Raw genomic sequence first — 13,032 nt, forward strand, 5'->3', positions numbered from 1 at the left:
TGAATTTGACTACCTTGGGTATCTCCTAAAAGTGGATTGACACAGTATTTGCCTTTTGGTGACTGGTTTATTTCATTTAGTGTAATGTCCTTAAGTTTCATCCATGTTGTAGCCTGGGAAGTGTAGGATTTCCTTTTTAAGAATGAATGCTATCGGGGCGCCTGGGTGGCACAGCGGTTGGGCGGCTGCCTTCGGCTCCTGGCGTGATCCCGGCGTTCCGGGATCGAGCCCCACGTCAGGCTCCTCTGCTATGAGCCTGCTTCTTCCTCCCCCACTCCCCCTGCTTGTGTTCCCTCTCTCGCTGGCTGTCTCTATCTCTGTCGAATAAATAAATAAAATCTTTAAAAAAAAAAGAACGAACGCTATCTCGCTGTATGATACACTACATTTCGTTTATTCATTTATCTGTTGATGGTAGGTTGCTTGCACCTTTTGGCAATTGTGAGTCACGCTGCTGTGAACAAAGTTGTGCAAATATCTCTTTGAGAACCTGCTTTCGATTCTCTTGGGTGTATACCCAGAAGTGGGATTGCTGGTTCACATGCTAATTCTATTTTTTTTTTAAGATTTATTTATTTATTTGAGAGACAGACAGAGAGCACACAAGCAGGGGGAGAGGCAGAGGGAGAGGGAGAAGCAGGCTCCTCGCCAAGCTGGGAGCCCCATGTGGGGACTCGATCCCAGGACCTGGAGATCATGCCCTGAGCCGAAGGCAGATGCTTAACCATCTGAGCCACCCAGGCGCCCAGTAATTCTATTTTTAATTTTTTGAGTAACTGCAATGTGATTGGCTTCAAGTTTTTGGGCCTTTAGTTTGAGTATTGTAAAGATCACGTACATAAAGCTTTTGGCTTGAGGCTTGGTACATAGCAACCATTAAGAAATGGTTGTCCACCCTGGACTCTTGAGAAAGAGGCTGTGTTTTATTTCTGTATTCCAAGCACGGAGCATGGTGTCAGACCTACAGTAGGTATTCAATATATGACTGTTAGTGAATGAACAAATACTGAATAAATGCATCCTTGTAACTCCTGGAGTATCTGGAGTAATTTCTACACATTTTAAGTGCTCAGTAAATGTTGCTTGAATGAATGCATGTAGTATGTCCTATAATGGAGCACCTGGCTGGCTCAGTTGGTAGAGCGCGTGACTCTTGATCTCAGGGTTGTGAGTTCGAGCCCCACATTGGGTGTAGAGATGACTTAAAAAATGGGAGGAAAAAAAAAAGTCCTGTTTCATCCGCATCCTACTACGTGAGGAAAGGAATCTGCTGGCGTCTCCAAGTTCCTGGCAGAACAGTTCAGAATGAAGCATTTGGCCTACCGCCATTCATGCCAATGCTGACGGGAACTCCCGCTTTTTGGGGTCCCTCCTTTGCCTTCACACTTGGCAAGTGAATTCCATTGCAGAAAGTAGGTAAAGGTGGATCTGTCCCAGGGCACCTCCAGGCTACACTGGGCTTGCTAGGGTTTCTCTCTTCCTACCATATTCATACAGTACTTACCGTGAGCTCCAGGGCATATTGCAAAGCAGGGCTGTGCTTGCCAAATGCTGTTAGCCCATGCAACTCAGAGAATTTCTTTTTTTTTTTATTATTCTTTTTAAGTAATCTTTACATCCCATCTGGGGCCTGAACACATGACCCTGAGATCAAGAGTCACATGTTCCACCAACTGGGCCAGCCAGGTTCCTGGCAACTCAGAGAATTTCAATCTCCTGGCCTGAGTCCAAAAGCAATGACCAGGCCTCACCTCTCAGCAGCCTCTCCACTCTGAGGCTGCCTCCCCGACCCAGGAGGCTCACCTGCTCTTCCATTGAAACCCAGGCCTTTGTGCCTTCCCAGGAGTTTGGCTTCTACTTTTCTCAGCACTTCCCAAATACACCCAGTGTTAACTACTCAGCTCCCTAGAACCTCTTAATACTGCCTTTTTTCTGAAACGTCCTTTTCATTCCCAAGTACATTGGTCAAATCTTGCCCACACTGGTGACAGGAAACAGGACTGAGAGAAAGGGAAACTCCCTCCCAGGCGCACAGATTGGGAACTCATTTAGGGCCTCCTTAGAACCTTACATAGGACCTGGCATACAGCAGAAGCTTAATAAATACATGTTAAATGGATAAACATTGGTTTAATATGTCATCTTCCTGTGATTTATTCTAGACTGTAAATTCCTCAAGCATGAACTGTATCTCTCCTCTCAGAGACGGTGCTGCCCAACCCAGAGGCACCATTTCCCTATTACATGGGAGGCTTCTGAGAGCAAATTCTTCCCACTCTCATGTTCTGTGAGCCCCAACACTTCACCAAAGACTGTGCTTAATGATAACTTAGACCAGGGTTTTTGAACCTCAGCATTACTGACATTCTGGGCTAGATCATTCTTTGAGGTGGAGGCCGTCCAGTGCATTGTGGGATACTTAGCAGCATGCCCAGCCTCTCCCCACGAGATGCCAGGAGCGACCCCCTCCCCATTGTGACAACCAAAAATGTCTACAAGCAATACCAAATTATCTTCTGGGGGCTTTTGGGGGGGAGGGGCACAAAATCACTCCCAGTGGAGAACCACTGACCTAGACTGAGGCGGAAAAAAGAAGCAATTGCTCTGCTTTTTATTGCTTTGTGGGAATGGAAAATATTTTCCTAGTAGAGGAAAAGTTGCATATTTATTAGATTAAGAACTGATGAGTAATGTCCTTCCAACCCCGGGGGCTTCTCAGAATTGAAACTGGGACAAAATTTCCATGTCAGGTCATTGGGGTACAGAATAGAATGACAGAAGAAGGAAGTGGAAAAGTGTGAGGGCATGCCCCCAGAAGTTACTAGAAATGGCAATTACTTTTCCACTCCTCAGGACCTGCCAGGGCTCTAAAGCTGGGGTCAAATACATAAAGGCCCGCTCTGGTTGGATCCTACCTTGCCGGCAGAAACTGGAGCCCAGAGAGACTGAAGGACTCTTCCGATATTGCACAGCACATTAGAGGAAGAAAACAAAACAAAACAGGACATGAATTCCCTTTGAAGTTAGACATCCGAAAGCCAAGGGGACAGGGTGCACCCCCAGCTGCCAGGGCCTGTTCTCTCATCTGCCCTCATCTGAATTTGGAAGCACAGATGAGACCAGAGGGAGAGGAGAGAAGTATCGACTGGTGATCTTCGCTTGGGGGTGGGCTGGCGGGTGGGGCTGGGGGGGGAGAGGACCGCTCACACCAGCAGGCCAGTTCCCAAGATGCTCTGGGTTGCTGGCTTCTGAGCCCACTATCTCACTTTCTTGTTGCTGCGTGGAGATAAGCTATCAGCTTCTGCACAGGATCAACTGAGGAAGTCGGGAGGGAGGGGAGACCTTGGCAGCCGGCAGGAAAGGGCTGGCAGCAAAAAAAAAAAAAAAAGGCAAAGCATCCTGGGGCCAAAAGTGCTGACAGGACAGTTAAGGAGGGAAGAAGAAGGAGAGTCGAGGCAAAGGGAGAAAACAGGAGAGGGAAAAACGGAGAAAGGCAGAAAGGCCCACAGAAAAAGAAAATGACACAGCAAACAGAACTCGAGCGGAGGGTTTTTCTCCTCTATTAAAACTGTACTTTCTCGTCAGTCTGTAGATGTGCCGTGTTAAATTGTGTTTTCCTCCTGTCTTGTCTTCCAAGAGTTAATGCAAACCAAGTATTCTTAAAATTTATTTGTGATCCCATAAAGAATCAAGTCTTCAGGAGTGATTTCCTGTGTGACTTCAGGAAACGCATTCAACTGTTCTGAGGCTTCATGCTCCCCTCTTAAAAAAAAAAAAAAAAAAGCAGAGATTACCCCAGCCGGCTCTAAGGAGAGGCCTCATGGTCTAACTCACTAGAAATGCTAAAGAGCTGTTCTTTCATCTGGAACTACCTAGGGAGAGATTTTCTCACTGTGAGCTCTTACATCCTCATTCATTTGAATTGGCGCTAAGGGAACCAGGCCGAGAACAGGTATTTTTATCTTACTTTAATGGATAAGCCGTGGTAGAACTAGTAAAAAATGGGTCTCTCCTTTGTTACACTCCTCTGCCTACTATGGAAAAGGCCCAGACTTTCTCCTTCAAGCAGGATTCCCAGACTTGGTTGAGCAGACTGGATTTTGGGGTGGGGGGATCCTGCTCTTTGGTGGGGAGAGGCACCCACAGACCAGCAGAGAGGCTGCTGGTATCCTCAAAAAGCTTGAATCAGGAGCCTCTCTCTCCTGAACCCAGCTGCTCAGCCCACTGTTACGTGGGTCCCTGGTATGGGCTGCTCTGGCTCGGTTTCAATGCTGGAACTAACACAGGGGACTAAATTCCATAAGGCTCTGATAGAACAAGACACAGATGAGCTAGGAAGCAAAGTCAGGATGAAAAATTCCCAGGTCTGGGGCGCCTGGGTGGCTCAGTTGGTTAAGCATCTGCCTTCAGCTCAGGTCATGATCCTGGGGTCCTGGGATCAAGCCCCACGTCTGGCTCCCTGCTCAGTGGGAAGTCTGTTTCTTCTTCTGCCCCTCACCCCACTCATGCTCTTTCTCTTTCTCTCCCTCTCTCAAATAAATGGATAAAATCCTAAAAAAGTAAAAAAAAACAAAAACAAAAACCAACCTTTGAAAAAAAAAAAGAAATTCCCGGGTCTGTGCTCTTAATGTGCAAGAAAAGTTATTCCCACTTCTTGTCCTGTCTTATGGACTCACGCTTCTCTTCACTTTCCTCAAGGCCTCTTCTCCCTTCCCATCCAACTGCTGGGTGGCAGCCTTTTATTTATACTCCTCTCTAAAGCCCTCACCCTCCAGGGGGCCTACTCAGATTACACCTGCCCTTGAGGAATCCTTCCTTTACTTTGTTATTAGATCTCCAAATTTGTCTACAAGAACAAGACCCTGCACACACAGAAAGACAGCAGTAAATTAGGGGTGAGTTATATGTCTAGTGTAATGTGTGTGCTAGCGTGTAAGTTAACACCACATGGAGGAAATCCAGAGCTGCCCCCGGTCATGCACTGCTTTGGGCTCTTGAAAGTTCCAACTGGTTTCTGACGAGTGGAAGGGACTATGATTCCCCTTGGTTGTTATTTCTCTTCTATGTCAAACACAGCCCTGGCCCTAAGCCCCACATCCGCAGGACAAAGACCAAGTGGGAGAGGGTACCCCCAATGGATGAGGGCTTCATCCAGAGCCACCCCGTGATATCACTGTCCTGGTTGCTGTCGAAGTGTCTGCCTCTCTGCTTTGAAGTCCAAGACAGAAGAGTCCCCAAAGGGCGGGAGGCCTCCCACATGCAAAAGAAGAAGGGAAGTTCCAAGTTCAAGTCCAGCAACAGGGATAGAGAGGAAGGTGTCATCAAGCAAAAGGAGCCTTTCCCTCCTTCATGGAAGGGCACAAAATCACCAAAGCACAGAAAGAATTTCCTCCTTTCTCTACCTACGGGTTACCCAAGACACCCCCACCCCCCAGCCCCTCTGCCTTTCCTGACACGATCAACCCGAGAGACGGAGTCCCTTGACCTTGCAGGAGTCCCCTGAGCCAGGCTGGATCAGACGACCACAACACAGGGTAAGAGTGGGAACATCCGGGCCTCTCGGGCTCCTGCGGCGGCTGGATGGATGCAGCAGGTGCAGGACCTCCGCAGGATGGAGATGGTGCCTCTGCCCTTGGCAATTCAGGGGCGCACGCTGGTGGGAGCCTGGGTGAGCACGCGAGAGCGGGAGAAGGAGAGAGAACCGGGAGGGCGAGGGGCGCCCGGGAGCGGCCGGGAGAGGCGGCGGGCTGCCGGCCTTGGTGCCGAGGCGCCGCTAGGGAGCAGCTGTGGGCTGAGCGGGCGCCCGGGCCGGGGCGGAGCCGGGCAGGAGAGGGGCTGGCGGCCGGGCGAGGCCGTGGGGGTGTTGTGTTTCCACTGTAACTATAATTAGGCGGATTCTGTTTATTTAGGCTGAGAGCTGTAAGATAAATGACAGCTTCGAAGATGCTTTTCAGCACTTCATAAATCACCCACCAGCCCGGGCAGTTGGCTTCTGCCACGTCTGGGGTCGTCCTCGCGCCCTGCCCCCACCCCCACCCCCAGGGAAGAGGGCACCCTCCTTCTCCCGGGACGACCCCCGCGCTCCCGGCCCAAAGGGCAGGAGAACCAAGCGAAAAGGGTGCCTGTCCTTCCCAAAGCTCGCAGCGCCCCGGAACAGGCCACCGGCGGCGGGGAAGGCTGGCAGGAGAGCTGCTTCCTCCCGAGGTGGTCCCTGTGGCCGCGTGGGGCTCAGGTTGACAGGCAGGCTTGCCCTCCTCTGGGAGAATATGGTCTCTAATCGGCTCTAATTCAGGCTCTCTTCCCTGGGCCTGGCTGACACATCTGGAGATTTACAAGAGACATTTGAGAAGTATTTATAGCACAGTGGACTTTTCTTCCCCCTCCTGTGACTGTCTGAGCCTCTCTTGGGGGCTCCGGGTGGAAGGTTCCCAGTCCTTTCCCATGGGAGAGCACATTCTTGGAGAAGGGTTGTGGACAGCAGGCCCTCTCCCATCGGGACCTTGGAACTCCCTGGCCATGAGGAAGGGCAAAGAACTGCATGGTGACCCACCCTGCCTCGCCAGGCCTGGGTCAGGTCAGTCCCCTTGGCAGGAAGAGGGAGCAGGATGTGGGGAGTGGAACATCGGGCCTAGCGGGCTTTGACTCCAAGCAGGCAAGCAGCACGCGGAGGTGATAAACCCAACAGAGACATGAACATGGTCGGAGCCAGGCACCTTCCCCTGCACGGTTCTCAAATCAAAACAGACACTTGCAGAGTCTCGGGTCAGGTATCAGAGCCCACGGTGTGGACCCTTCTTCTGGTTTGGGAGCATGGATTTGGAGAAATTGGCCTTGGTAAAAATAGCAGGCCAACCTTCAGTAGGCCGTAAGCCACAATAATCTTCTGAGGCCCATGCTGCCAAGCCTAGGTCAGTCCTGGTTTGGGGAGGTCCAACCAAGCCGGCAAGGAGAGAAAGGGATTCCTGGCTCCAAACATCAAGGTCCTGCTGAAGGGAAGAGGGGTGCCACACCGGCATGGCCCAGTCCCCCCAGCATTGTCCTCCCCCACCATGAGGGGTCCGCATTCCAGCAGAGAACAAAGCCAGCTGCCCATGGGGAGCACTGCACCACAAAGAAAATGAGCAGAGAGCAGACATAGTGGTTCAAGTGCCCAACTCAGGAGCTCTGAGTAGATGTGCTAGTGTGTGTACGCTGCGATCCCATCAGAGTAGCATTCCTCTATTCACTTAGCTGGAACGGATTAGCCACTGTCTCGGAGCCAGGCACTGTGCTAGGTGTGGGGCATAAAAAGATGAAGGACCCACCCTTTCACTTCCATTCCAGTGGGAAAGATGAGCATAAAAACAAATCATTACAAATGGTTATTATGGCATTGAGTACAAAGTAAGATGGCGCCCGGCACCTACTTGCCAAGAGTGATTCCTCTCTCAGCAAGGGTCCTCAGTGCTGCACAGTGGGGTACTGCTTAAACCTGGGTAGAGCTCTGAAAACACTACAGAGCAATGATTAGGAGCACGGACTCTGCCGTGGGACTTATTGAGTCTGAATTCCAAGTCCAACGTGGGGCTTGAACGCACGACCCTGAGATGAAGGGTCACATGCTCTACTGACTGAGCCAGTCAGGCGCCCCAAGTCTGAATTCCAATTCTGCCACTTACTAACTGTGTGATCTCGGGCAAATTGTTTAACCTCCCCTTACCTCTTCTATAAAATGGGGGGGAGAAGAAGAAGAACTATGATTATTACTGGGCTCCGCTCACAGGGTTATTGTGAAGATGAAGTGAAAGAATGCATACCAAAGTGCCTGGAACATTCTAAGTGCTCCATAAATGTTAGCAATGGGAAGAGAGAGGGGGAGAGAAAAGAGACAGAATGAGAGAGAGAGGGAAGGAGGGAGATTGAGAGAGACCTAGAGAAAAAGAAAGCCTGTGCGTGTGTTTCGGCAGGAAGAAAATCGCAGAAAATGCTCAAGTCCCTTGATTAAGAGAGTACTTTTTGCACAGCCCCTGCTACCGTCCCTATAGTTTCTCAGCATTTTCTGTGAATTGGGAAGCTTTGGTTCTCATCCCAGCTCTTCCAGTAGCTGCTAATATGTTCTTTCTCAGTCTGTGCTTCAACTCCTCCTTTGTGAAAAGAACCAGGCGAGCTTCCTTCTCCAATCTTCGCTTCTGACATTTTATGGTCCCGTTCAAGAATGCACACAAAAAACGAACATTAGCACGTACAAAGATAATTTTACAAATCAGTTGCAAGACTGTATTGTTGCAACGGTTTCGAAGCAATGCTCTATCATTGATAAATGTCCTTCGTGGCGCTCAAAATGATGATACATTATCAGCTGATCTCAGTCCCAACAAACATCTTTGTGACACTAGCGACAGCATAGCAACCACACTGAGGCTGTAGCAATGTCAAGGTTGAAAAGGTCAAATTTCCAAACCCAGGACCATTTGGAGGTTTACCCCAGGTTCAGGCGACTCGCAAGAACTTAGATCTGCTGCTTTTCTGAGACCTGATCTCTCTGGTTCATCTGTATCCTTTCAACTGTCCTTGTTCGTCCAACTTAATCAGCTCTACCGGATAGTTCCCATGTGCTGGAAAACTTGGCTTAAGTTAAAAACAAAATGCCTCCTTCCCTTAAGATGCTCATTGCCCTTTGAGGGGAAATACATGCAAGGCTATCAAATAAATGCAATAAAATGCTGTGAATGTGGCGACATCAGTCTAAGTAGGTGACACTGGGGACGGTGAAGAGGAAATGGCCGATTTTCTCCATCCTACACTGCGTCCTAACACGTTCATCCTTGTTGGACGAGGGAATCAACCAAATAGCCTGGAGTAGAAGATCCCTTGAGGGGTGGTGGGGAGGGAGGAGCAGGAAGGGAAAGAAATCGACGTGCCCACCAACAGGGCTCTGAGACAACCCAACCAACTCAATTAAAGCAAGCAGGAATGGGGTTACACATCTCCGAGAACAGCCCCATGAAGTCGGGAATAGAAACGCCCTGAAGCTAGTACTGTCTTTCTTTCTGATCCAACTCTTAAAAAATCCCCAGGCTACAGATTTCCTGGCCAAAACAAGTGGAGCAGCACTGGGGCAAAGGGAGAACTTTCTTCCACCCACACCGAAAGAGCTGAGTCCCTGCCTCCCCGCCAGTTCTGTGGACGCAAAGCAGTCCTCTGCTGACTGCTAAAGTAATCGGACGAGGATGAAGCAAGTCTCTCTAATCTTCATGTGATCAAAGGCTGTACTGCATCTTGTTGCATCTGGGACTCACCCTGGAGCTTAGAGTCTGACGCGCACAGAGGAAGACAAAGCTACAGGTTTATCTATCTTATGGTTCACAGATTTCACCAGATACCAAGAGGGCTGGATGAGAACATGTGGGTTAAGCAGCACAACCGGGCCTACCCACGTGGATGAGCCCCCCGATACGGGGCCAGCTCACCGAGGGTGAGGACTGACAGCTTCCTTGGAAAAGACAGTATATTCCTTTCATTTATATTTTGGTGTTAGATACTAACATGCACAGAGCAATGGAATAGCTGTCACATTTACTAATGGGATCTGTCTTTATAGCCCAGATCTTCGGAAAACTTCTTACGGAATAAGAATTCAGCCCTCCTCAGAGCTTTGCTTCATTTCTGCTCTCTTGGGGAAGCGAGCAAAGAAAACTAGGCCTTTCCCACTCAGCCCGGTGTCAGCTTAGCGGCACTGAAATCCTGTCTGGTTAACTTGAGGCTTTTCCCATTGTCAACGATCTCAGAGGAAGCCTCCAAGTTCAGCCAACTTTTACAGGCAGATCCCAGTTACTGTCACCCAGTAATATCTTTCTGCTGACCCCTGGCTTCAAACTTGGCTCCATCTGTGCTCTTGACTTTTCCCACACTCGGTGCTTCCAGTCAAAGAAAATGCAGCAGAGCCTGTTTTCCAGTGTAAGCGTGTAAATTCCACACTCACCAACTCCAGGCATTTCAGCTCCTGGCTTGGGCCCTACTCAGGAGACAGACACGGACAAGGGAACTCGTTTTTAAAATCTGCCTTTCCGGTTAAGAAGGTGGTGCCCCTACCTCTTCAGGAGGACGTGTAATTCGAATGCTTCTCTAGGACGAGAGAGAGGAGCTACAAGGACCCACAGCACTCCATCACCAATGCACCTTGGTAATCAGCAGCCGAGAGCTCTCGCTAATGCTAGGTAATTCTATTTGGCTCAACAAACATTTGTTGAGTGCCTACTAAATGCCAGGCACTGTGACAGGTGCTGGCAATTACCGCTAACAGCCCGCACTTGCGAAGCGGTTGGCCAGGGTTAGAGATGCTGTTAGTTGGCTGATGGATAAAGGACAGAAGGGCCAACCAAGCTCGTCGTCACAGCGCCCCGTCTCTCGGAGAGCATTCTACACGTGCAAGAAACAGAAGCACAAACAGGTCAAGTCGCAGGATAACTCATTTGAGTCAACTGCTGTGTCTCCTTCTGAATCATAGCGTCGTAGACAGAGCTGGAGACCTAGAGTCCACAGATCTGGGTTCTAATCCCAATTCCTTCATGTAGTGGTGTGAGCATGGGCGAGTTACTTCACCTCTGAGTCTCCGTTTCCGATAAGATGGAAATAAGAACACTTGCCCTCCCCACCTCATAGGTAGAAGAGAAAATCGGATGAAATAATGCAGTACAGGCCAGTGGTTCTCTAACTTTGATGTGCATGTGAAGCTTGGGGTCTTGTTAAATTGCAGACTCTGAGTCAGATGCGGGTTGGTCTGAGGTCCTGTGCTTCTAACAAGCTCCCCCGTGATGGTGCGGAGCCCGGTCCGTGGATCACACTTTGAGTAGAAGGCTATGGACTGTTGACTAGACAGATGAAAAGGATGGCAATACCAATGAGCATTGCCATCTAAGTAAACAGCCAGATCTCATTCAGAATTCCGTAGAGCCATACTAAGTGATTAGAAATGTGTTAGGCAGCCACGTTTGGGGCCATAGAAGAAACTTATGGCATGGCCTTGCTTACTTAGGTGAAACCATCAGAGAATAATGCCAACCCCTCCAAACTCGGCAGCTAGCTCCAAAAGAAAAAATGGAATTCTCCTATCTCCTTCAGTTAGAAACATTTACCCTGGATGTAAACCACTGAGATAAAAATCAGAAGGTCCTTGATCCCGCGCGATCGTATCCTGCACAGCGTAACTATCTCCTGCCAAATTTCTATGGAATCTTAAAGCTGTTGGAACAGACATGCTTGAGGTTAGGCACCTCGTATCCTCCCCAGGTCTGGGCTTCCGTCTTATCCCAGTGTCTGAAGACCCCTTTGTGGTCATTTCTACCTACTTCTGAAAACTGATATTACCCCAGATGGGAAACATACCTGTTTTGCAAATGCCTTCAGGAAAAGCTTCTGCATTTCCCTCATAAGAATGACCCCACGCTCACACCCTTAGGAATATTAATATTTAGTTAATATTTGTACATCTCTTACAAGCTCATGGGGTAATCTGAGTAGTGTGCAACCTGGAAGAGCTGAACCTGCTTGTCCCAGTGTCCTGCAAAGAGATGATCCATTTCTTAGAACGTGCCTGGCCAGGTCTCCAAAGGCCAAAACAAAGCATAAAGTTGAGGGAATTATTGAGATAAATAGGAGAGGAAACAGTATAATGAAATATTCCTGGTGGGAGGCCGGAGTCCCAAATCTTAGTCTTGTCTTTGCCACTGCTCTGCTGATCTGGGATGGGGCTTCCGACATCTATGAACAGAATCTACCTGCTGGTAATGCACACACCTCTTCGGTGGTTAGAAAGGATTTATGAATCAAAGGAGATGTGCAGGGAAAAAAGAGTAGTAAAAGCAAGAAAGCAAAACATAGACATCTATTTTCTCACAACTCTGGAGGCTAGAAGTCCAAGATTAAGGCGTCATCAGGGTTGGTGTCCTCTGAGACCTCGCTCCTTGACTTGTGGATGGCCATCATCTTGTGTCTTCCCATGCTTTTCCCCGGTGCATGTCTGTGTCCTAATCTCCTCTTCATGTAAGGACACTAGCCACTTTGGATTAGGACCCACCCTAATGGCCTCAATTTACCTGAATTTCCTCTTTAGGTCATATCTACAGGGGCGCCTGGCTGGTTCAGTAAGTAGAGCAAGCAACTCTTGATCGGGGGATTCTGAGTTCGAGCCCCACAGTGGGGGTAGAGCTTACTTAAAATAAATTTAAAAAAAGAAAGAAAGAAAGAAAGAAAGAAAGAAAGAAAGAAAGAAAGGGAAAGAAAGAACTGATCTGCAGGGCGCCTGGGTGGCACAGCGGTTAAGCGTCTGCCTTCAGCTCAGGGCATGACCCCGGCGATCTGGGATCGAGCCCCACATCAGGCTCCTCCGCTATGAGCCTGCTTCTTCCTCTCCCACTCCCCCTTGTCTCTCTCTCACTGGCTGTCTCTGTGTCAAATAAATAAATAAAGTCTTGAAAGAAAGAAAGAAAGAAAGAAAGAAAGAAAGAAAGAAAGAAAGAAAGAAAGAAAGAAAGAAAGAACTGATCTGCAAATACAGTCATGCTCTGAGGTACTGGGGAATATGTTTTTCAAGTTAACATTCCTCCAGTGGTTTTTACCTATATTTTTCAGACAGTTGCTGGTTTCCTGCTTCTCTTTGGGTCTGAGAGTGGGGTTCAGGCGGAGCTAAGGGGAATCAAACAAGGTTCTCAGTGGCGTCCCCTCCAGCATTCCCCCGAAGAGCAGCAGGTCCTGGGGCCCCAGCTCCTGCTCCAGGCTCACTGCCGAGGCAAAGCGGGGAGTCTCTCCTGGAGAAGGGAGGCCCGGGAGGAGTAAGTGGCGACAGTTTATCTGGAGTTGGCGCTGGGTTCATTAAGAGGCCTGGTGCAGTTTATCTGCTTCTTGTCCACAAGACTCAGCTGCTCCGAACGCGGAGTCCAGGCCCTGTCACCATCCCCGCCCTGGCGGCGTCAGGTTGGAAGAGTGTGAAACAGTGCGTCCCCTCCCCTTACCCCAGTCTCCCCTTGTCTCTAGCTGTCTGTCCTCAAGGGGTCA

This window comes from Ursus arctos, unplaced genomic scaffold (genome assembly GCF_023065955.2).
Source record: "Ursus arctos isolate Adak ecotype North America unplaced genomic scaffold, UrsArc2.0 scaffold_24, whole genome shotgun sequence".
NCBI lineage: Eukaryota > Metazoa > Chordata > Mammalia > Carnivora > Ursidae > Ursus > Ursus arctos.